This window comes from Lathamus discolor, chromosome 6 (assembly GCF_037157495.1).
Source record: "Lathamus discolor isolate bLatDis1 chromosome 6, bLatDis1.hap1, whole genome shotgun sequence".
Taxonomy (NCBI): domain Eukaryota; kingdom Metazoa; phylum Chordata; class Aves; order Psittaciformes; family Psittacidae; genus Lathamus; species Lathamus discolor.
Genome location: NC_088889.1, coordinates 58301464 through 58324230, shown reverse-complemented (window position 1 = coordinate 58324230; position 22767 = coordinate 58301464). Strand labels below are relative to the sequence as shown.

Genomic DNA, 22767 nt, shown 5'->3' with positions numbered 1-22767 from the left:
GACTTTCACACGTCAGGAAATCAGAAAACTGGAGCCATAATCAGCATGTCTGTTCTTGAATGGGGAATTTTCCCCAAAGCAAGTTGTGATGCATGCTTCTAATGATTTGAATCTTATGGTTCAGACTTTCCACGAACTGCTTCCAGCATTGTAGGCACTAACTTGTGTTTGCAGTGAACATACACACCCCCAGTTGCAAGGGTAACAGCCATAAAGTACACATTTAAATCTCGGCCCCATCCCTGGGAGTGTTCAAGACTGCGTTGGATGGGGCTTTGAGCAACCTGCTCTAGTGGAAGGTGTCCCTGCCCACGGAAGGGGGATTGGAACCAGATGATCTTTAAAGTTCCTTCCAACCCAAACCATTTCATGATTCTGTGATAAATTATGAATGGCCAGTGCCTGTAGAAGTGTGGTCCCGCTGTGGTGTTTAGGCAGAGAGGTTAGTGCAGCATTCAATGCTCATGCTGTTGCAGGCCAGGTTGGGGGTTAGCTAGAAATCAAGATTTTTAGCAGAGCTTTAGCTAGCACTCCTTCACTGGCTGCAAGGTCTTTTTCAGACTTTGTGGTGTGTGGTCTTTGCATACTAAATGGCTAACACTTGGCCTGTATTGTGGGATTTCACCATTTTCATGGTATGAACAGCAAGCTGCAGCAGTTCCAGGGTGTGAGTTGTCCATCCGCTTAAAGCAATGTACATAGCAATGGGGAAGGTCATGTGACTACATGGACCTTATCCAGTGTTTTAAAGGAAAAATATCTGTAACAGTGTCCTGGCCTATATAAGTTGTACAGTTTTCCCAGACTTGGAAGAAAACCACTGGTACTTTCCCAAGTTCCACCCTTTTCAGTTTGATGTAAAAAAGTTGTTGATTCTTGCTTTTCTTTCGTCTCTAAGATGGGAAATACTGTAATTAAAATAAATTATGCTTTTTCATGGCAAGAGGCGAAATCTTATCTCAGAGACATCTCTTTAGATGAGAGTAAAGCAGACTGTACTCTTTCTTCATTTTCTTTTTTTTTTTTTCCTTCTTCTTAAATAATAGCCTCTACTCATAGTAATGAAGAGGAGACAGGTAAGTGTGTGATTCCCCAGAAGCCTTAAAGAGGGTATTGGAAGAGTCCTTCCTTGAAACTGGGGCTGTTTTCAGAGGCTTCCTCCAGCTTCGTACAGAAGAGTGCACAGAACCGAAGGAGGAGGAATGACCTTGCTTTTAAGGCATTCATCTGGAGCTCCAGCACTGGGAGCTGAATTCCCAGCACTGGGACTGGCTTCCTCTGTGGTCTGCAGCATGTTGCTCAGGGGATGTCTGTGCCACACAATGGAGCTCTGCACAGAGAGCCCTGGAGCTGACTCTGGGAGGTCTGCACAACCCTGCCGTGGAGTGGGGCACTGTGTGGAGGCATGACGACCTTAGTCCAGAAATACAGCTGCACTAGTTCAAGCACTGCTTGAACACTTGATGCTGCTGGGGCCGTGCTGCTTCCAGTTCTGCAGTTATCATGGGTGCAGCTCATTTGGGCATCTCTGTACCACACTCCATTTCTAAACCCAGGAAGCACCGAGGTACTGAGAAACTAACACAGAGCTCACAAAATGGTTTTGAACTGCCTGCATGGTCTGGTTTTGGATTTCTTTTGTTTTGCACAAGCTCGTCCTACTCACTCTGCTGTCATGAACTTTCATTTCCTCCATGGCACTGGAAACTAGCTAGAAGGAAAGCTTAATTTCAGCTGTTTCCCTGTCCCTTGGAGTTCAGCTGACCCCAGCCACCTTCCAGGTCCTAACTGTGATCTCAGAGGAGGCAGCAGAGCCTGGTGCTCCAAACCCAGTTGATCATACTGTTTCTGAGGGCCACTGTGCAGCCTCATGCCCATGGCCACTAAACTGCTTTTTCCAAGCAGCCACACAGGTATGGCATTTACTCAGCTTTGCAGAGCACACTGAGGGCTATGAATGAAAGTTTGAAAAGAGCTTTGTGTATTTAAAGCAATATTTTGTTTATCTGTTCCATCCGAAACAGAGAGGAAAATAGCTTTATTGTCTGCGGCTTGGAAAATCTGCCTGCTGTGACGGTTATGACAACATGAAAGACAAACTTGTTATATGCATAAGAAAACACATGCTGTTGCTGGCTTAGATTTTGATGGGGTGTAGGTGATGGGAGTAGCCCTGGGCTAGTGCTTGCAGTACCCTTCCTCCCCAGAGATGCTAAACAGGGATTACAGCTATCCCCCAGCATGTTAGCAGCAGTTCGTGGGGTCTCCAGGCCAATTCAGAGGTTCAAGTCATGACTAAAATAAAGGGAGCCAACTTCAGAAGTTAGCACACAGATAAGTCACTGCTTTTTGTCCAAAGGAACATCAGGCTGACACTTTCTTCTTAGTCTCTTGGCTAGTAGTCCTTCGAAGATAAGATTTCTCCGGTCAGAAGGGGGTAGCATAAACTTCCTGTAAACTTTCATAGCTGATGGCCAAATGGAATCACAAAACATGTTGTCATTATTTATTTCTTTATTTAGAAGTTCAGAGAGTGCTCAGTTCTGTTGGTTGTGATTTTGCTCATGTAAACAAGGTGATACTATACTGGATGCTCAGCCTTAGCCCCTCTTCCATTTTGAGTTTAAGTGAAGAGCTATTTTGCAGTGTGGTAAAACCAACCCCCATGTTCTGCTTCAGAAACCAGCACTGGATTATTGAATATACCTGTCCTTGTGTCTGTTGCTTTGCTAAGAGATCCTCTTACCTTTATTAGCTCTGTAGAGCCAGTGTAACAATACAGATAGTTCCGGACAGCAGCAGCGTCTCTGTCCCACGACCTGAAAGCAAGTACAGGAAGGGTTACCTTGCCAGCAATTTGAAAAGTGCCTCTTCAGGTGGGGATTTGCTTAAAAGATCTGTATTCCCATCACTCATGTGCTCTGAGAAGGATTCTGCCCCTCCGTCCCTATTGTCAAAGCTTTGCAGCAGTTGGTCAGATTCACACAAGGTTTAGTCCTCCCAGAGCTATTCTTGTGAATCCTGCTTGCATTGAAATTCCAGGTGTGAGGGGATCTGTTTTTTAAGTTGCCTTCTAGTCCCTTGTGTAGCATCTTCTGTCACAGGATGTGTACTGCGAATGAGGGCAACAGAAACTTGTTCTTTGGCTTTTACTTAAAAGAAACAGTAGTAAGCTAAGACGGATTGAGGTATCTCACATTTACATAAGGTCAATTCCTGTGGAATTCCTGTGGAATTTCAAGCAACTCACTGACATCTCTCCTGATACGGCTAGTTCCCAGAGGAAGCCTGCTTGTCTCACTTGCCCCATTTCTTGGGACATAAATCCACGCTTTGTGGGGATACATGTAGTAAAAAAAAAAAGGGTATAGGAAGAGACTAAAACCTATGAAGGGCAAAACTTTCTTGTTTTGTCCAGGCAGGACAAATAGTCCCCCCCTTGGGGCTTCCCCCCTCCACCAGTTTTGGTCCTACAGCTTCCTGTCTTTCCTATTCAGGCATGCCTGGGATACAGCGCAGCCATGCACAGGAAGGGTGTTGACTGGAGCGCAGATGGGCTGCAGACAGGGCTGGCTCTGGAGAGTTAAGAAGCAGAAGGACTAATTTACATGAGGTTCCCACCTTTTGGTTACCCCTATGGCTTGGCTTGTGCCTTGGCCTGCTGCCATCTGACACAGTTTGCAGCTCTGGGATGTTGAGGGCTGGCTGAATTGGCTGCCTGGGCCCAGAGCCAGTTTGTATGGCTGGTTTGGCTTTGCACCACTTTCCTAGCAGGGTGAGCTGTAATATGTGTCTCCTGTCATGAATCAGACCATAGGTATGGATAATTCTCAAACCAGACATTTACATGAGTTAATTCCACACGGTTCAGGTTTGAAGTTGTTTTATTAAGGAATTATTCATCTTATTGCTCAGCAGATTTTCAGCCTCATTAGTAGGTTTAGCATGGGGACTGTGTCCCGGTTGTGTCACCAAACAATGTCTTAAGGATTTAATTGCCAAATAAAAACTCTTTCGATCTCTCTCTTCTGAAACAGACAACATTACTAAAGCACCACTTTGGTAAAATATTGTAGCACGTTCGGCATATTTTTAAGTTCTTTTGAAGTCAATGTTTAAGTGCTTTGCTGAATCAGGGCCTAAACCAATAATAGCCACAAATTTAAGCCACTTTATTTCTGAATAAGTGTTTGCACAGGAGTTGAATGTGTGTCAGTTTCTTGTCAAGACCCCCCAGGTACAGATGTACTCTTAGTTTCATTGACCCACTTAGCAGCTTTTGTGAATTGCTGTCTTGCACCTAGTTGAGACGTCAGGGTCAGACCCAAGTATGGCAGGCTTTCATTTGCAGAACGAGATCAAACTGAAATAGGATATTAGGCCATAAAGGGATTGGCAGCAACACAAAGAGTGCACAGCTATGGTTAGTCATTTCCTATATACATAGAGTGTGTGTGTGTGTGTGTGTGTGTGTGTGTATGTATATACACACACACCCGCACCCTTTTTTTTTCCTGGTTAGTAAAATCAGTGCAGTGCTTCAAACATGATCCTCATTGGGCTATTAAAGAGGTCATGGAAATTTTTAATTCTCCTGCTAGAAGAGGGAGTTGTGGAAATACTATGGGTAATGGATCTGATGCTGAAATGGGGGAAGAAAACAAGTTCTTAGGTGTCTGATCTTAGACCTACACCTGGGCAGTCTCATTGCAACTTGCGGGGGCTCATATATTGGGTCAACTCCTTTGCTGTGGTTTGCAGGGCTGTGATATACTTTAGTACTAATTACTATGTCCTAGTAAGTACAGTCCTAGTAAAACATGATGCAAAATTGAAGTTAATGTGCCACTAAAGTTGCTGGAAGTTTTATTCCCTTCAGTAGAATGATGCTTTTGCGGTCCGAGGTGTTCTCTTGTGCCACTTGATTTATTGCTGTGCTCTTATGCAGTGTGTAGGAGTGTTAACAATAGAGGCTAGTGCCGTGCACTGTTAATTCAAAGAACTTGGTAGTCTTGTGGGACTGCTTCAAAGAGTATGGTGGCTGCTGTCCTGGATGTCGTCGTCTTGTCCCACCCAAAGAATGCACATATGTATGGAGTGCTGGGCCTCCAAATCAAATGCAAAGAGCACAGGTTTTGTAGTGCAGGCATGTTTTGTATTATGAGCTGGTTGGAGCCTTTTCCCTTATTTCCATACCTCTGCAAGTCATGGACTGGTGACGAGGAAGTGCTGCTGCATAGCTCTGCATCTCCCAGTGAGATCAGTAGGAACTGCAGGCACTTGCTTTTAACCTTTGGGTTAAAAATGTACTGGGACAGGGTATTCAACCTTCACTTTTTGCTGTTCAGTCTTGAATTATCTGAGTTCAGACAGACAGGTATCTGTTGAGGTCACTGGAAAGATGGTCAATAACTGTGGTGTAGAGATGACACAAGAGGAAGAGAAATAAGGTGGTTATCTATGAGAAAGGTGTGAAGCCCTTCTGAAGAGCAGGAAGTTATTTGAGGAGGGGAAAAATTGCAAATAATTTTCATAGAATCCTGGTTTGGGTTGGAAGGGACCTTTAAAAGTCATCTATTTCCGATCCCCCTGCCATGAGCAGGGACATCTTCCACTAGAGCAGGTTGCTCAAAGCCCCATCCAACCTGGCCTTAAACACTGCCAAGGATGGGGCAGCCACAATTTCTCTGGACAACCTGTGCCAGTCACCACTCTCACAGGGAAGAATTCTGTAAGAGTAATTTGTGTGTGGAACTTGATTTTATCTTAAAAAAAAAAATGCAAAGGAAAATGTTAGTGAAGTTGGTGCAGTGATTAATCTCTGTTTACACCTATCAGAGATTTCTGCTTTTGTTGTAACTTAGTGGGCACCTCATGTCTGGTTTTGTCTTTTTAAATCCCAAAGTTGATGTTGTGTTCTCACCTACTGAAAGTGATAAAATTTCATGAGCCAGTTAGGAGCGAATCTGATATTTTGTTTCTTCTCCTGTTGCTGATGATGGCTGCTTGATTTGGAAAGCATCCAGTGAAGAATCTCAGAGCAAGCAGCTTGTGTTGAGAGTGGCTCATATTTCCCTTTACAGTCTCAAGGGCAGACACCAGGTGAGGACTCTCTCTGCACCCTCACCCTTTGCAGTGCATGCCTGCTCCTGCATGCGTCACATGGCTTCTGCATCCTGCACTTGTGACTGCAGAGCATAGGAAGGAGTGTGTTCAACCAGTCAGAAATGAGAAGTGTATTGGAAATAGGAAACTAAACATCAGCCATGTGTGAGTAATGGATTGTCTGTCTCCTGGAGGGCACGAGGATATGTATTCCAATGTTTTTTGATGGTAGTAAGGCCTTGACACTGTAATTAACATAATACCAGCAGCTCATCATGTCCTCTGTTTATGATTCCAAACTCTGTCCTGATCCTGAGTTTTGTTCTTAGGTGTTGATGTGCTTATGGAAAAGCCCAGTGAGAAAAAAGTGGGAATGGTTCTTGTTTCACTGGGCCGGTCTGAGCAGAGTGTTTCACCTTTGGCAAGGAATTCATTAGGAGTGTATTCATGAGACTTAGAATAGAAATGTGCTTGTCTGGGGTCTTCTGTGATAGTAACCTGCCTAGGACCAAAGCTTGGGCTGTAGCTTTACTACTGTGCTTTGTACCTACATATTTGTGCATGTGTAATATATTTTAATGACTTAATTTGCTTTGTTTGGAACTTTAACTGAGTATATATGTAATTCAATGAGTATTTTCAATTGTTTATAAATGCTAGCTTGCATGGTCCCCTGAGATCCTTGCCATATATGCAGACGTGGTCACCTAATGAAGTGCTGCAGAGCTTTGTGATAAACTGGAGTGGGATGTGATGCAGACAGTTAGTACATGCTACCAGTAATGGGGTCTATGGAAAATCTGAGGCTGATCAGCTCTTTCACCTGTCTGATGATCAATTCCTAGGTTGTTTTCTTTATTACTTCCATATCTGTGAGCACTCTGTTTAAGGTGATACAGTGTAAAACATTCCTCTCTTGGGAGGAGCTACCCGTCTCCCTTTTCCCCAGTTACAATGCTGAAACTGTGCTCGCTTGTAACATGTGATGCGCTTAACTAAGTCGTGCACCATAGGAAACTTTTCAAGACAAAAACATGTCATTAATTTATATATTTGGCTTCTTTTGTTCTGCTGGATTTCACTGGTGCATTCTTAAGGGAACTTGGCATGAACTTGCAAGCTTAGCATGTGGTGCTTTCATATCTAGAAAAACTTTCATGTGATGACATTTCAGCATCTTCTGGATCCTTGGCAGCTGAAGTAGCTGTCATTTTAGATTCATCTACCTGTGAATAGTCTGCATGCACTTTTTGGTAGCTGTAAAGCACACCTCATGTATATGTAGAGTTTTCAGTCAGTAATACGCTCCAGTGTAGTTTATACCTTATAATAGCTATATGGAGACACAGGTGTTCCTGTAAGACATCTCTGCTATGTCACTGTCCAGTTTCTATTTTTTTAATCTCACTTTTACTATCATGTTACAATCACAACCAGAAGAGTAATATGTTGGAGTTCTTTTGTATTGCCTCATATATTAACCTAGCTGTGTTGATTATGTAATGTACATACTCATTTTCCTGTGTTCAGCTCCTTAAATAACCTATAAAGGGGTGCATATGCTAATTTTATGTTAGGTTTTTAATGCAGGGGTGAAATATCATAACAGCATAATGAAGCGGTTGATAGAGGAAAAAGAACTTTTATTTCCTACTTGGTATGGCATAGTCAGCTTTGCAATTTCATGCCCACTAGGGGGACTGCTGCTTACACTACTCCTTGCAGAAACCAGTCATGCCGTCCCTTTAGTATCTTTTATGAAGTTTTAAAACTTTGAATGACTGACTCTGGTTAAATCCTCTAAGGAGTAAGCCTCCCAGCTATTTCCCAAAGTGTAAAATCTTTGGGCACAGTGCTGTTCTTCTGAGTCCAGATGCTTTTTACTGAATTTCCTGACTAGATGTTCTTTCTTTTTTTTTGAAAGTATTTTCTGTTCTCTGGGTTTATCAGTCCAGGCTTCCCTATGTGATGTTGCTGGGGATTCATGTATTTTTTTTTTTCGTCAAGGAAAAAATGTTGTCTGTCTTTATTTATGTTTGGAGTAAGTTTTGTTTTGCAACCATGGTGCAAGTGAATATGGTAAATTAATCAGCTCTTGTATTCACAGACGTCATTGAAATGGGTTTCCCCTTTAACTGGGCGACAGTAGGTTTTGGGTTAGAGGCACGTAAACTTGTAGTCAGTATGAGAAAACTTCCAAATGTATCTACGTTTTCTTGCTAAATCCAGGGGGGTTCTCTTTGTTTGAGTTACGTGTTCCTGACCTGTGCATTTTTCTTCTCAATTACAGAAACATGAAAGAGTACAGGAAGTCCTGCATGACCACAATGAATACCTGTGCTAATTAAGTCACTGGCTGGTACTGGGAGAGCAGTGAGGTAAGCAGTCAGGCCATGCCAGCAGCATTTCTTGTAATCTGCATGGCTGTATTTCAACAAAGCCTTAGTGCTTTCAGATATCAAATTCATAAGAAGTCGGTTGAAAACAAATAGCCAGCAGGTTTGAATGCAATAGATTTACTTTTAGTTCAAAGCTTTGGCAAGTGAAAGTCTGTTTTCCTTTGGCGGGGGGGGTGGTGTGCAGAGGAAAGTACAAGTTCTGTGGTGGTTTTCTATTTTAAAAAAGGTAGTATCTCTAATTTCAACAATCGATTCCTGACCAAAGCTCAGCTTCCTGGGCTGACTCTGGGGAGGGCTTGGGGGAGGGGAGGAATGCTTCACAAACTTAGCTGATGAAAAGGCATGCTGTTTTGTGGATGCCTCCCAGAATTGTTTAAATCTGTGCGTGTATGCGCGCGCGCGCATGAAAAGAGAGAGAGAGAGAGAGAGATATCTCCATGACAACTGGCCTGGCCAGTCTGTGTTCCCTGCAATCATATTAGTTGGAGTCAATGCTGCGAAAGGTCATATGAAGGAGCTGTGGGAAGCACAGCAGGTATTAGACGCTAAACAACTGGTTTTCTGATTGCCTCACATAGTAAGGCAGAGTTTTGTCTGGGAAGTGCAAATCTGAGAATGGAGTGGAAGGGGAAGTGCTCCAAATTTCAGGTAACAAAAATTGCCTTTTAATGTTGTTTCCTCCCATTTTAAAGTATGTTGGGTTTTTTTTCTTCTTTCCGTGGTGTTTACTCCCAGCAGAGTGCCTGAGCAAGCTGAGCTTGGATTCCCTAGCTCTTGGGAATGATGTCATGCGGCAACAGTTGGATTCTATTAACCAGGGAAAGAGGAAACATCCTGCATTTTTGAAAGAAAAAAAATATAAAAAAAACCCCTTTGGCTCTTTGTTGAATCTTGTGCAAAAGCTGCAAGAAATGTTATTTGATTTTGTTGGTTTTGGTTTACTTAAAGGAAGTTTCTAACATTGATTCCCAGAAAATGACATTTAGGACTTAGCACCGAACTTTAAAAACACTGCAACAATTACTCCTATCTACAAGAAAATATTTATGGAAGTTTTGCACAGTTCAGAAGACTCTTCTTTCTTCTTGGTTATTCCTATATGCATCTTTAATGAGGAGGATTTGAAGTAGATGATGCTGGCAGCATTGTTCTTAATAAGGTTTTCAGTCCTGGACTGTGTTTTTCATAGCTTTAAACCAGCCTTTTTGGGAGAAGGTAATGGGAAGAAAGCAGAAAAGTAATAATTTCAGCAGTTTGGAATGGTCTTTTTCCCCCTCCGTCTTTCCTCAGAGGTATTTGCTAAGTGCTGTATTCAATGCTCACCATTAGGATAGCATGCATAGTATTTTAAGCTGAAAAATTGCAAGGTATTAATGTACAACTGCTATGTCATAATGAAAAGATGTAGAAAATACATACAATCCTGCCTCTTGAACATCACAAAAATCCACTGTACCAATAACCATGATGAAAAGATTAGTTAACCCCTGTGCTGTTTAAACTCCTCTCTCTCAGATGCTCATTTCTACTTTTAGACTGCTTTTTTCGCTTCTGTGTGTTTCAGACATGATCCAAAGCTTGCTGGAGTCCATGGGAGTTCTCCCATCAACTTCAAAGGGCTTCAGATCAGCTTTTGCCTGAGAACCTCTGTTTCAGTTTGTTGACTGCAGGACCAGGCCACAGGCTCTCCGCTTTCTTTCTTGAACTTTCCAAACAGAAGGTCTTTTGTGTTCCTCCAAACAATGCCAGGCGCTGCTGACTGGCTTCAGCGTGGCTGCTGACACACGCTGGAGGTAGTGGTGATGCTTATTTTTGCTTTCTCCTAAAATCGTCCTAAAATGGGGAGAGAGTGCAGTGAATGGAAGTCAGATCCTTCTATTTCACCTCCATTCCTTGCAAATGGCTGTTGTTTGAGTGTGTGTCTGTGTGTGCAAATTGTTCCTTGATTAAAGGGCAGTATTGGCTGCACTTCAGGGAGGAGTTCCAGGAAGACTTAGGGCGGAAAACACTGTTATCGCTGTGATCTGCCAGTAGAGCACTCATGAGGGAGAAGCAGGCTGTCCTGGAGCAGGCAGTCTGTGTACAACACGCGTACAGAGCTGACAGCTGTCATCTGAGAACTGAGGGCTGGTCAGCACAGTCTAACTTTGTGTCCCCATCTTGCCTACCAGATTTGACCAACTTGATTCTATGAATAAGGCACTGTTCTTCACTATCAATTAATAATCTGGTTAAGCGATAGGAAAAATAATAATATTTAATCCATTTAGCAGTTTGGATCAGTTTAAGAAGATATCCTTGTGCCATTTTTGACTAGAAATGAAAATCTATGAAGCTGGCATTTTAATTTGAACTATCCCCCTCTGTAAGGAGGAACGCTGTGATGATTACCCAATTTTAAGGCTCATTTGTGGGAAAATGTTATTTATCCTTGAAATTTCTAAGACAAAGATCATGATTTTCAAAATCAGAACTTTTTAATGCTTGCATTTTACAGATGGTCAGCTTGAGAAGCCTCTGCAGGGTGTTGCAAATTGGGCATCCCAGTGGCAACAGTTGCCTTTAGCCATTTATCTGTGGAGTGTTGCAATGCAGTGGGAAGCTTGGTGACTTCTGTCTCAGTGTTCTTGGCTGAGTGGTGTTTTCTTTAACGGTCTGCGTTGTAGTATTTACCCATTACTTTGAAAAGTGCTACAAGGCATCTTTTGCATAGTTCTTTAGTATAATTTCCATACATCCTAGCATTATGAATGAATGAATTTGGAATGAATTTCAAATGAAGGTTTCACGTGTTATATACTATGTATGCCTCACCAGTAGGAAATATATAGATAAAAGCAATAACTCATAATATATTTATAACTGCATTCATAACAAGATACCTTATAGCTGACTTACTATGGTCGGGCATAAACTTGAGCAGCAGCACACAGGCCTTGGCACATTGTTTCTTAATCCATTAAGGGAGTAAGCAATTCCAGAAACCTGGTAATGCACGTGGAGCTCTCACAGCAGTGTTTGCAGTGGCTCTGTGCTCCACACAGCTCCTGTGGACAGGTCCTACACTCAGTGCTTTCAGCCTGCTGTAGCTGTCACTTTATAAGTGCATTAATTTCTGTATCTCACAGAGTTGCTTTATGTTGTTGTCCTGACATAAATCCCCTTGTTGGTCCCCTTCATGTTTCTGCCAGTGGCTGTATGCCCACATCGTGTCTGGGGGTAGTAAGTTGCTCCAAATTTTTTAAAGAGATTAGTGTGGTTTTTTTGATAGGATCAGTTTGGCCTTGTCTCATTGCACATGGAATGAAAGTGAAAAAGCATGGTAGAAATCTCCTTTTGTTCTCTCTCTTTGACTTGAAGTTCTTTACTGTGAGGGTGGTGAGCCACTGGCACAGGTTGCTGAAGGAAGTTGTGGCTCCTCCATCCCTGTCAGTGTTCAAGTCCGGGTTGGATGGAGTCTTGGGTGACATGGTTTAGTGTGAGGTGTCCCTGCGCATGGGAGGGGGGTTGGAACTGGATGATCTTAAGGTCCTTTCCAACCCTAACTATTCTATGACTCTATGACTCTATCTAATGAGTAATTTTTATATTCTGAGTTACAGTGTTTTAACTGCTTGTTTTATCTTGCATAAGATTATTTTGAGTAACTGCTTGTACTCCTTCTATCCATAGGTTGACTGTGTATGTTCCCCTGTTGCCTGTTGCAGTGAGTTCCAGGTCAATTGCTTTGTTGACATGTTTGTTTGTCTTTATGACTTGGAAATGCGCTGTTTTGTTTGCAAGTGGGCTGAGGCTACCTACAAGCCTAGGACTGACTCCATCATAATTCAACACTTATTTCTACTCTTACTCACTTCTTTACATAACTCCAGTCTCTTCAGTTTTTCTTCTTAGGCAAAGTCTGAGAGAGACTGGAAAAACACTATAGTTGTCTCTGTTTCTGCTGTTTTCTTTGAAGCTTGGGTTTTCTTCAAGGCATTTGATATTACAGCTGTGGACTCATGTACCATTAAATTCTTGCACATGAGATCAGTATTTTCCATTTGTAATCTGATGCTCATGAGGATGCTCAAATCTTTCCTTATTTTCTGTAAGTTGATTTCAGTTCCAACTGTATGAACAATTAGTTGTCATAGTTGTTTCCTCTCATGTTGTTTTCTGGTCATGGTGACTCTGAATGACTTTACAAAGTGCAAAATGTGACATGCAAAAATTTGTTCTCAACAGCTCACACTGAATATATGCAGCTACCTTTAATTACAGCAAGACCCTTGAAACGATTGCACTGTCATTCTGGTCTGCAGTGCAGGCTATCATTGGTGCTAATCAGTGATCTGTGTTCTGCCTTTGCATCTTTGACCCAGTTGCTTTGCTGAACTTAACACAGTTGCTAGTGTGACACAAAACAGACTCCTGGCACAGCCCTGATCACAGAGCAGGGAGAGATCTGGCAACTTTCACACAAATCCATTATAATTAAGGCTTCCGGTCTGGGATTTAAACTTCTTCTTTCTCTTAAAAGCCTGAGAGGCTTTTAAAAATATTTTTCAGGCTGGAAATGAATGTACTGCTGGTAAAGGCAAAGTCCCCTGATGGTACTAGCTGCAGGCAGGCCTGGAAGAGGCAGGTGCAGCCCTTGTTCCTTCACTGGGCTTTGCAAACTTGCTTCTACCCTGAGCACTTTATGAAAAGAGCCCCCAGGTTGTTCCACAGTTTCACATGACAACAAGAGTCCCCCAAGCAGTTAGAGGAGTGTTCCATAGTTGTCTTTCCTCCAGTGCCAGCTCTTAGTCTTAGTTCAAGCCTCATGTAGCCTTAATCCTCTCTGCTCACTTGGAGCCAAACGGCTGTAATGTAAGCGGCTATTCAAAAAAGTCCCATTACCCCATCCTGCAAGAGGACATGCTCCCTCCTTGGAACTTTTTTCCCCATCCTGTTGCAGCTTGATGACAAGAAGATAAATCAGAGGCTAAAACTTCTGTCAATGGCAAGAGCACAATTTGGCATCCCTTGCACAGCTGGCATCCAAAGGATATAAGCCATGAAATTATCTGTGCTCCTGGTCCAGCGGAGCTTGTTGGTTTATGACCGGAACACCCTTCCCCCCTTTAAAGCAGGCTTGAAAGTTAAAAGGCATTTATCACATTATGGACATGCTGAGGACAGTTGGACAATTTTGACAGTACAAAATCTGCATCCTGCAATGTTACTTCATGCCTTCTTCATAGAGAGCAAAAAGCAATTTGAGAGCTGCAGCAGTATGGAAATATTTGCAGCTGCACAATTTGCATTTCCATGTTTCAGCATCTCACAGGCCCGTGAAGACCTTCTATTATTAGTTTTAAAAGGAGAATAGCTGGCAGCTGATTAATTTGAACAGCGTATTCCAGAGAGCTGTTTTATGACTGAGTTGTCAAGAGTGGCAAGCCAAGAAAGTACTGACAGAATTTACAAAGAAAAGTCTCTGATGTAGAGCACAATTCTGTTTATCCAAAAGATTTGTATGGGACAAAACCATCTTCATACCACTCTGCTGTCAACATGTTCAAACCCGTGTTGCGGGAGGTGAGAAGCTGAGAAGCTCAGCCTGTGGCAGTTCCTGGGAGAGCTTTTGGGAGTTCCCTAGCACGTTTCAGGGCAGGGGACATATTGCAACTCATTCGTCAGAAACCCACCTGAAAAATAATTTCAAGTGATTCATTCAGGTGTGTATTTTGGAGAAGAGTCAAGCTGGTTTCTGAGGTAAGCTGATGCTCTGGATTAGAGCTGCTCCACTCTGCATCAGACTTGGTTTCATAGAATCATAGAATAGTTAGGGTTGGAAAGGACCTTAAGATCATACAGTTCCAACCCCCCTGCCATGGGCAGGGACATCTCACACTAAACCATGTCACCCAAGGCTCTGTCCAACCTGGCCTTGAACACCACCAGGGATGGAGCATTCACAACTTCCCTGGGCAACCCATTCCAGTGCCTCAGCACCCTCACAGTGAAGAACTTCTTCCTTATATCCAATCTAAACTTCCCCTGTTTAAGTTTGAACCCGTTACCCCTTGTCCTGTCACTACAGTCCACTACAGTTTCACCATTGCACTGATCCTGCTACATTCGTGCTTGATGCACCATATTGACTTTTGGGAATGTATGAATACCTAAGGGAAAACCTTGGTTTTTCAGTGCTCATTTTATTTTCAGCAGCACATGACAGTAGGTCGCAAGTGGAGCAGTATCACCTTGGGATATGCTGTCTGGCCACCCCTTTTGTTTGCTATAGAAAGCACTGCCCTTGTGGGCCGCTGGTAAGCATGACCCTGCTCCCAGCCTGGGCAGCTGAAGCACAGCTCTCTTTCCCTGAGCTGAGGCTTTAGTACAGACAGAGAGCCAGTCCTGTCCCTGGAGCTCCATAAGATGATCCATTTAGGTCTTTTGTCTCCTCTGCCATGACACTGTAAAAATGCCACCTGCTTTCATAGCACCATTGCCTCTGCCCCTGCTTGGGATGCTCTGGGTGGCAGGGGTCACAAAAGCAAAGAGAGAGCAAAGCGGGGGGCACAAAGCAAAAAAGCTAAACTCCCCCATAGTCATTGAAGGAGACTGTTTTTCAGCTCAGAGAGCTTGTGTCCTCAAGGGTGATAAGCTGTCAGGAAGACTGTCCCCTTGAGCCAAGGTGGAGCTGTTGTTAAGGCAGGGAGGTCCCAAAGTTCATGCAGAACTGAGGTGTTCACAGACCCTGTCTGTCACCATGTTCTGCCTTCTGTAACAATGAGAGTGAGGAGTGAGAGTTTTTCTATCCAGCAGTTGAGCCCAGGTTCCTGTTTCAACAGAAGTCTTCCCATAAATGAGATTTGTTTTGTGTAAAGACTGAGTGAAAGCAGAAGTTGAATCTTAATGCATTTAGAAAGCTCACTTCATGTCTATGTGTTTGGAGCTCTTTGTGTGTGATAAGAAGGCTGCTATACAAGCTGGGTGTACAGGGGACCCCATCAGAGGATTATAATATCTTCTATGTCAGACTCAGTGAATAGCATAATACACTGTCAAATCTGACATTTGCATTAAGATTCTCTTTCCTCTCCTATGGAGACATTATCCAATTTTCTGCTGAGACACATCAAGAGCTGAGACCCCTGCTGCATTCTATTTACTATTGGCTGACATGCATGGACAGTAGAAAACAAATGTAAACATGACTCAGTGCTGTGTATTACAATAGCACAGAATGTTTCCTGGGGATTTATGACCATCTGGAAGAAGAGGGTGTCCAAGAAGCAGCCTGAGATCATCAGCTGCAGCACCTTGTTGGCAGATCCCAGCGCAGTTCCTGTGCCTGTAGCACTGATGGCTTTGATAATGTGGGTATATCTACCTGTTCTAAAACTATAGCCAGATCCTCAGGGAGAGGAAGATGAAGCCAGGAGAGTGATGCTAAAGGTTCCCATGATTTTTCTAGAAAATCTTATGCAGTTCATGTTCTGGATAGGACAGACTGAGAGCAGAGTGGTCTGGATTTGTCTGGAGATTTCAGGTGTCATTCAATGGCTGCTCTGGTCAGCAGCCTGTTGTCCTGCAATCCTGAACAAATGGCCACATTCCTCTCTCCCCACCTCAATAAAATTTCCATGTGCAAAAGTAGGCTGCATTACGAAAAGCCCTCTCATGCATCAGCCTCTTGCTGAGTTATATCAGGTGTGTAATGTGATTTTGACATTACACATAAGGAGGTGTACGGCTTTGCCTCCAGCAGCAATGCAAATGGACTTACTGTCTTCAGAGGTCTGGCATCACATGTTCCCCTGGGGACACAGTGACAGGTCAGACTCCAGAAGCGAACTGCCACTAACTCTGAGAAGGATGAGTTCCTTCTGCCTGTATTGGTGTCAAATGATATGCTGGCTTATGCAAGTGTTAAAGTGTTTACTACTAAAAATGGATTTGTCATGAGAAAAGGAAAAACCTGTTGCTTGCAGAGAGGGAACAGTTGGCTACTTCTGTGCCTGGGCAGAAAAGGGAGATGCTAGGAATAGGTTGGAGGAAGAATGTAGAAAAGGAAAAGTGCAGCTGAATATCTGTGAAAAAGGAAAGAAATCCTAATTAAAAAATAATGGTTCTTCTGGCTGAGTAGTTTACTTCCTGTAAGGTGGGCAGAAGAGGAGAAAAGTCAGAACTCAAACTTCTGGCTCAGCATAACACTTATTTCATCATCTGCTTACAGGCCGACTTAAAGGCAAACCAACCAAGCCATTAAATTTTTTTTTCAGTAACATGGACCCATGGTGCTCCCCCCCAAAACCCAGTCCACAACACTAGTGGCAACAGAGCGATCTAAGAGCCTGCTAGACTCTTCCACTGCTGCCCACTACTGAACAGGAACAGCAAATCTGTTGGCTTGAACAGGTCGCCCTTGTGACAGTGGCTTATTAACGGCTGTCACATCAGTTATGTTTCCATGGCAGCCTCAGGGCTGACAAATGTGACAAAGCTGTGTTTTATTAGCAAATCCCTCAGCAAATCCCCTGCTGGCTGTAGTCAGGAAAGCATACAGATAAGAACAGAAAATTATTCTTCCAGCTCTGTTACTGACTGATTCTGCTCTTTGTATGTGAACCAGCCAGCTAGAACTGGTTGCATTCCTCTGTAATTTGCAGTATCTCCTGTATGGGGCTGAACCAGTGACGAATTAATACCTTTTTCCATTTGTTATGAAGTTCTAGGTACTGTTTCAGTGGCCAAGGAAATTCTAAAGGTCAGACTGAAGTTTTGGGGAATGGAGCAGAAGCACCCGTGTTCTGACTGTTACAGGGTGGGCTTGGGCCATCTTGAATCAAATGGGTTCTTTTTGCAGAAGGGTTACGGATATTCAGATAGGTATTTGGCAGGGGCTGAACCTATGGGGTTAAGCAGCCACCCTTGTTCTATTGCAGTTAATAAAAAAACCCCAAACCCACAAAACACACACACACACCCCAAACAAAAAACCCCCAACAAACCAACCCCAAAACAACAAAAAAGGAAAAGCAGGAGCATTTAATTTATGGTCAACTAATGTCTCCCTTTGCTTCATCTTCTAGGGTTCAGTAAGTAACTTCAATCTGCAATTGTTTGTCACGTGCAGGTTATCTATAATATGTTGTATGTCAAATCATGTTTATATGTGAAATTAGGAAAGAAGAATAAAATTATAGACATGCAAATATCTCTTTCTGTCAGGAATGTATCAATCTTGAAACCTAGCAGGGTCTTTAATACATTTGCCGCTCTTACGCAGGGGACATAAAAGAAGGGAAATGCTAGTTGAATAAATTAGATAATATGACATAAATAAGAAAATGAGGAGGGCTCCTGAGCTTTGTGAAGTATAACATTTTTGCCCTTTCCTAAACAGAATCAGATCTGCTTGCAGGCATTCAGTCCATCTCTGCAGGGAATTGCAGACAGGATGCAGCTTTGCTCATACTGGCAGGTACTGGAGTTGGTTTTTCTTACTGAAGTGACAGACTCCAGGGCTCTGTATCAGAAGGTCATGAGGCTGAATCCTGGTGCTACACACCACTCCTGTGCAGTTCAGCTAATTGCTCTGTGTGCGGACATACAACACGTGTATGTATGAATTACTGCTCTCCTCAGCTATCTCTATTAGCCGATTCAAAGTAGTAAAACTCACCAGGAACATTTTGTCTCCAAACCAGGTAGAAGCATTTGTTTGGGAGATCCTAATTTTGCCCAAGAGAGGTTTCCAGGAGAGTAAAGGCGTTGGTTCAAGTCTATGTCCTGGGACTTACCATCTCATTGGACTGAAGCAAACCTGTGCACAAGCAGTACTGGGTAACTGCCTGTAATTTCCAGTAATTTCCAGTATTTTCTCCCAGATAGGAAATGGTGATGCTTCAGCTGCTTGCTAGTGCACTGTTGTTTATGGTGTCGCAGTGGTGTCATTCCAAACTCGGAGGTGATGACTTTGACTGAAGGGTGAATATATTTATTTTAAATTATATTATAGGTGAATGTATTTATTTTAAACCAGTGAGTAATAAATGTAAGTATTATTTATGTGGTTACTGCTATAAATCAAGTCAATGCTTTTTTTAAGCATTGTTGGAAATTCTTGACAAAACTGCCAAATGAAGCATGTGAATCCCATTTTATAGCTTGTGTCTGCTAGGTGCAGAAGGGGAAACTGAAGAAAAAGAAATCAGGATATACCTCATAAAGACACTTTTTTTCATGTACTAGTGGCACATGTCTACTGTCCTGATTTCCATGGGAGCCATGGCAGAGAGAGGCAACAGATCACCTTTATGGCTGATCAAGTATAGCCAGTAAGATAAAAGACAAGGAATGGAAATGTGCTTGTTCTCAGAGTGTTGTGTACCTCAGCTTCACTGGGTATTTTGTGAAGAAATACCTTTTGGTTTACATGTTTAAGATGTAAAGAGGGAAAAGAGACTTATTAAGAAAATGAAAGAGATGCCTAATGAATTTAAGGGATTAAGGCGATGCTTAAGCATTTCTCTGCAAGATTTAAGATTCTGCTATGTCTATGGCATTGAAAGTAGAAACAGCATCATTTGACGACAGTCAATCAAAATGGTTTCAAAACAATTTTCATACTGGGTGAACTTTGTGGGTAGCCTGACCGACACCAGGCTTCCAGGGCTTCAGTCAGACATCAGAGGGGAGCCAGTCATGAGAGCAAAGACAGACCCAGCCATGGGGAGTCTTGCAAGGGGAACCTCTGTGAGCTAAAGGGCAGCCAGTGGCAGGGGTATGCAGCATTACCAATCATGTTGTATATTCTTTACAAAACTACAGCAAAAGGAAGCGTTAGTTGGGTCATGAAGTTTACTGGAGGTAAAGTTTTCTTCCTCTCCTGGTAACAGTCTCAACAGGTTACCTCTTCCATTGAACCTTTCTGAGATGCAGTGGCGGTGTGAGAAACTGTGGAAACATCATAGCAAACTCAGGTTGCCACAATGTTTGAAGAGAAACTACTGGAGACTGCCAGTTCGGTTTTGTTTTTGTTTGTGTAGTGTTAAGTATGCTAAATCCTGATCTGTGGCTAAATTTCTGAGGTAGGGGGTGTAATAATATCTGAGTTAATAAAAATCAGGCTTGATAAGCATCACTATTGAATTGGATGGAATACTGCTTTTTTCTAGCTGTAGCTATCCAAAAGATACATTTAGATTTTGGAGAACCATTAATTCTCCTTTTGGTTAAAAGGAAGGGAGAAGGAATCAGTGCATATCCATTTGCTCATTTCTCCCAAACCTATCAAAAATCTGTGGCTAAAGATGTAGTACTTGGAAAATCTGTCTATCCTGTATCTCAATGGGAAGTTTGCATTTCTGTTGTGTTTCTGGAGCCAGCACATTCCTGAAGGCAGTGCAGGCAGGGAAGTGGGAAACCAGCTTCTTAGAACTTGAAAAAGTGCTTCGTCTCTTAGTTATCTGCATTCTAGTTTGGAATTTTTATTTTGCCTTTAAAATCTGCCCCCTAAAAAATGAGCTTGAAGCCCAGGCAGTATTATTATATAAGTGACTGAGTCATATGCCTTGGGAATTGAGGGATCACTGTCGCCTGGATAGTTAGGAATTGTAAATTGTTATTATACTATTCAATATTGAATTATTTTGAGAGTAATCATACAGGGAGAAAACAGACAACATTATCATGAGAGAGGTTTTCTTTGTACTGATGTAGTAGCAGCCAAAGCAAATATGGTGGGACTCACACGAAGTAAGATGGAGAATTCATATTCTCGATGCTGTAATGCTAGGCCTCTTAGTCCCTGTAGTAACATATTCTATAGTAGCCAGAGAATAGCCTAAATGTGATGACACAATTTGGAGGCAAAACCATTCTTCAAATTCACAAGTGCCCTGTGTGTCAGGGTCTGTTTTCTGGTGTATTTGAGCACTTGATTGTGCAAGAGAATTTTAAAGTTGCAAGAAGCAGTTTGAAATTCCATTGAAATAAAAATCAGTTTGTTTGTTTGTTGATGTATGTGGCATTTCCACTAAATAGATACCTGGAAATCTCCTCAACTGTGCTTTTGGGGATGGAGAAAAATGTCCTCAAAAGCCCTGAGCTCCTACTGATCTCCAGAAATGTTGACATCCTCAGTGCCCTGAAAGCAGAACTCAAATCCTGTAAGCACCTTTGCAAGGTGTTTCTGTGTGCATACTCTGTGTTCCCCAGTGAGCTAAAATACTGTATCTTCAAACACTTTCTAAAGTCATCTGTCACATGGAATTTAATGCATTTTTTTGGGGTAGAAAAGTTCATTTTCAGGTCTGCAACTATGTGGCCATTTCTGTACAGTGAGAAATGTAAACAGTTTGCATTTTAGATGGAAAGAGAAATTGAAACCAAGTTGTCATTCTGAGCTGTGCGGAAGCTGGTTCAGGGAAGGCAAAATGGATCCATGTGGAGTTGTGGGGCTTTGGGCAGCATTCCTTTGGTTGTGAAACTGAAGAGCAGTAAGAAGAAAACAATAAGAGATGGAGGGAAAAGAAAAAAAAAAGATGAAGAGAGTAAAAGGGTAAGGGGGGAGCATCTGCACCATACAAAATCAGAGGGTTGTTCAGTAGAATGGCAGTTGAGATTTTATCTTTCCCCATCATCAAAACCTTCCAATTAACACACTTTCTGAAGCAGTTTGTGTTTTACAGTTCAGTTTTAAGTTTCCTCCACATGAACATAGCTGAGTGGATCATATATTTGCAGTTTCATATCTGGGGCTATATTAACAATCCTAGACATTCAGGTAAATGTGACACATATCTTTGTGAGGGAGCTAACTTGCCCCTAGATTAGGGGCAATAGATAGGTGTTGTACAGGACAAGAGAGATCTGTGATGTACGCAAAGCAGCAGATCAGGTCTCAGCAAACTGTGCCTATCACAGAATCACAGAATCCCAAGGGTTGGAAGGGACCTCAAAAGATCATCTAGTCCAACCCCCCCGCAAGAGCAGGGTAACCTACAGTACATCACACAGGAACTTGTCCAGGCGGGCCTTGAATATCTCCAGTGTAGGAGACTCCACAACCCCCCTGGGCAACCTGTTTCAGTGCTCTGTCACTCTTACAGTAAAGAAGTTCTTCCTGATGTTAACGTGGAACTTCCTATGCTCCAGTTTACACCCATTGCCCCTTGTCCTATCACTGGATATCACTGAAAAAAGCCAAGCTCCATCATCCTGACACCTACCCTTTACATATTTGTAAACATTGATGAGGTCACCCCTCAGTCTCCTCTTCTCCAAGCTAAAGAGACCCAGCTCCCTCAGCCTCTCCTCATAAGGGAGATGTTCCACTCCCCTAATCATCTTTGTGGCTCTGCGCTGGACTCCTTCAAGCAATTCCCTGTCCTTCTTGAACAGAGGGGCCCAGAACTGGACGCAATATTCCAGATGCGGCCTCACCAAGGCTGAGTAGAGGGGGAGGAGAACCTCTCTTGACCTACTAACCACTCCCTTTCTAATGCACCCTAAGATGCCATTTGCCTTCTTGGCCACAAGAGCACATTGCTGGCTCATGGTCATCCTCCTATCCACCAGGACCCCCAGGTCCCTTTCCCCTTCGCTACTTTCCAGCAGGTCACCCCCCAACCTGTACTGGTACATGGGGTTGTTCTTCCCCAGATGCAAGACTCTACACTTGCCCTTGTTAAATTTCATCAAGTTTCTCCCCGCCCAACTCTCCAGCCTGTCCAGGTCTTGCTGAATGGCAGCACAGTCCTCTGGTGTGTCAGCCACTCCTCCCAGTTTTGTGTCATCAGCAAACTTGCTGAGGGTGCACTCAGTTCCCTCATCCAGGTCATTGATGAAAATATTAAACAGCACCGGTCCCAGCACCGACCCCTGAGGAACTCCACTAGTCACAGACCTCCAGCTAGATTCTTCGCCATTGACCACAACTCTCTGCCTTCTTCCTTTCAACCAGTTCTCAATCCACCTCACTACTTGATCATCAAGCCCACACTTCCTTAGCTTATCTATGAGGATGCTGTGGGAGACAGTATCAAATGCCCTACTGAAATCAAGAAAAACTACATCTACCGCTCTACCATCATCCCTCCACCTAGTCACTTCCTCATAGAAGGCTATAAGGTTGGTCATACATGACTTACAATAGGTGACTATACAGATTTTTCTTCTTCCTATATCCCTAGATAAAAAAGGATATATCCAAAGGGGCTATGCAGGATATTGTATTCAGTTCTCAATCTGGAAGCTGTTCATGGATGAGAAAGAAATTGCC

The 22767-nt window shown here is 42.9% G+C and overlaps 1 protein-coding gene across 5 annotated transcripts in view; it reads left to right on the top strand.

Annotated features, from left to right (window-relative positions):
- DENND2B (DENN domain containing 2B) overlaps positions 1 to 22767 on the top strand; it is a 183872-nt gene that overhangs the window by 33748 nt on the left and 127357 nt on the right. For 3 of the 5 annotated variants that reach the window (XM_065682980.1, XM_065682977.1, XM_065682981.1), the window contains exon 2: positions 8396 to 8483. The gene's annotated coding sequence lies outside the window, so the exon portion shown is untranslated. Of the gene's footprint in view, positions 1 to 8290; positions 8308 to 8395; positions 8484 to 8868; positions 9153 to 22767 lie in introns of those variants that run through there. The other 2 variants (XM_065682979.1, XM_065682978.1) reach the window with 2 other exon arrangements.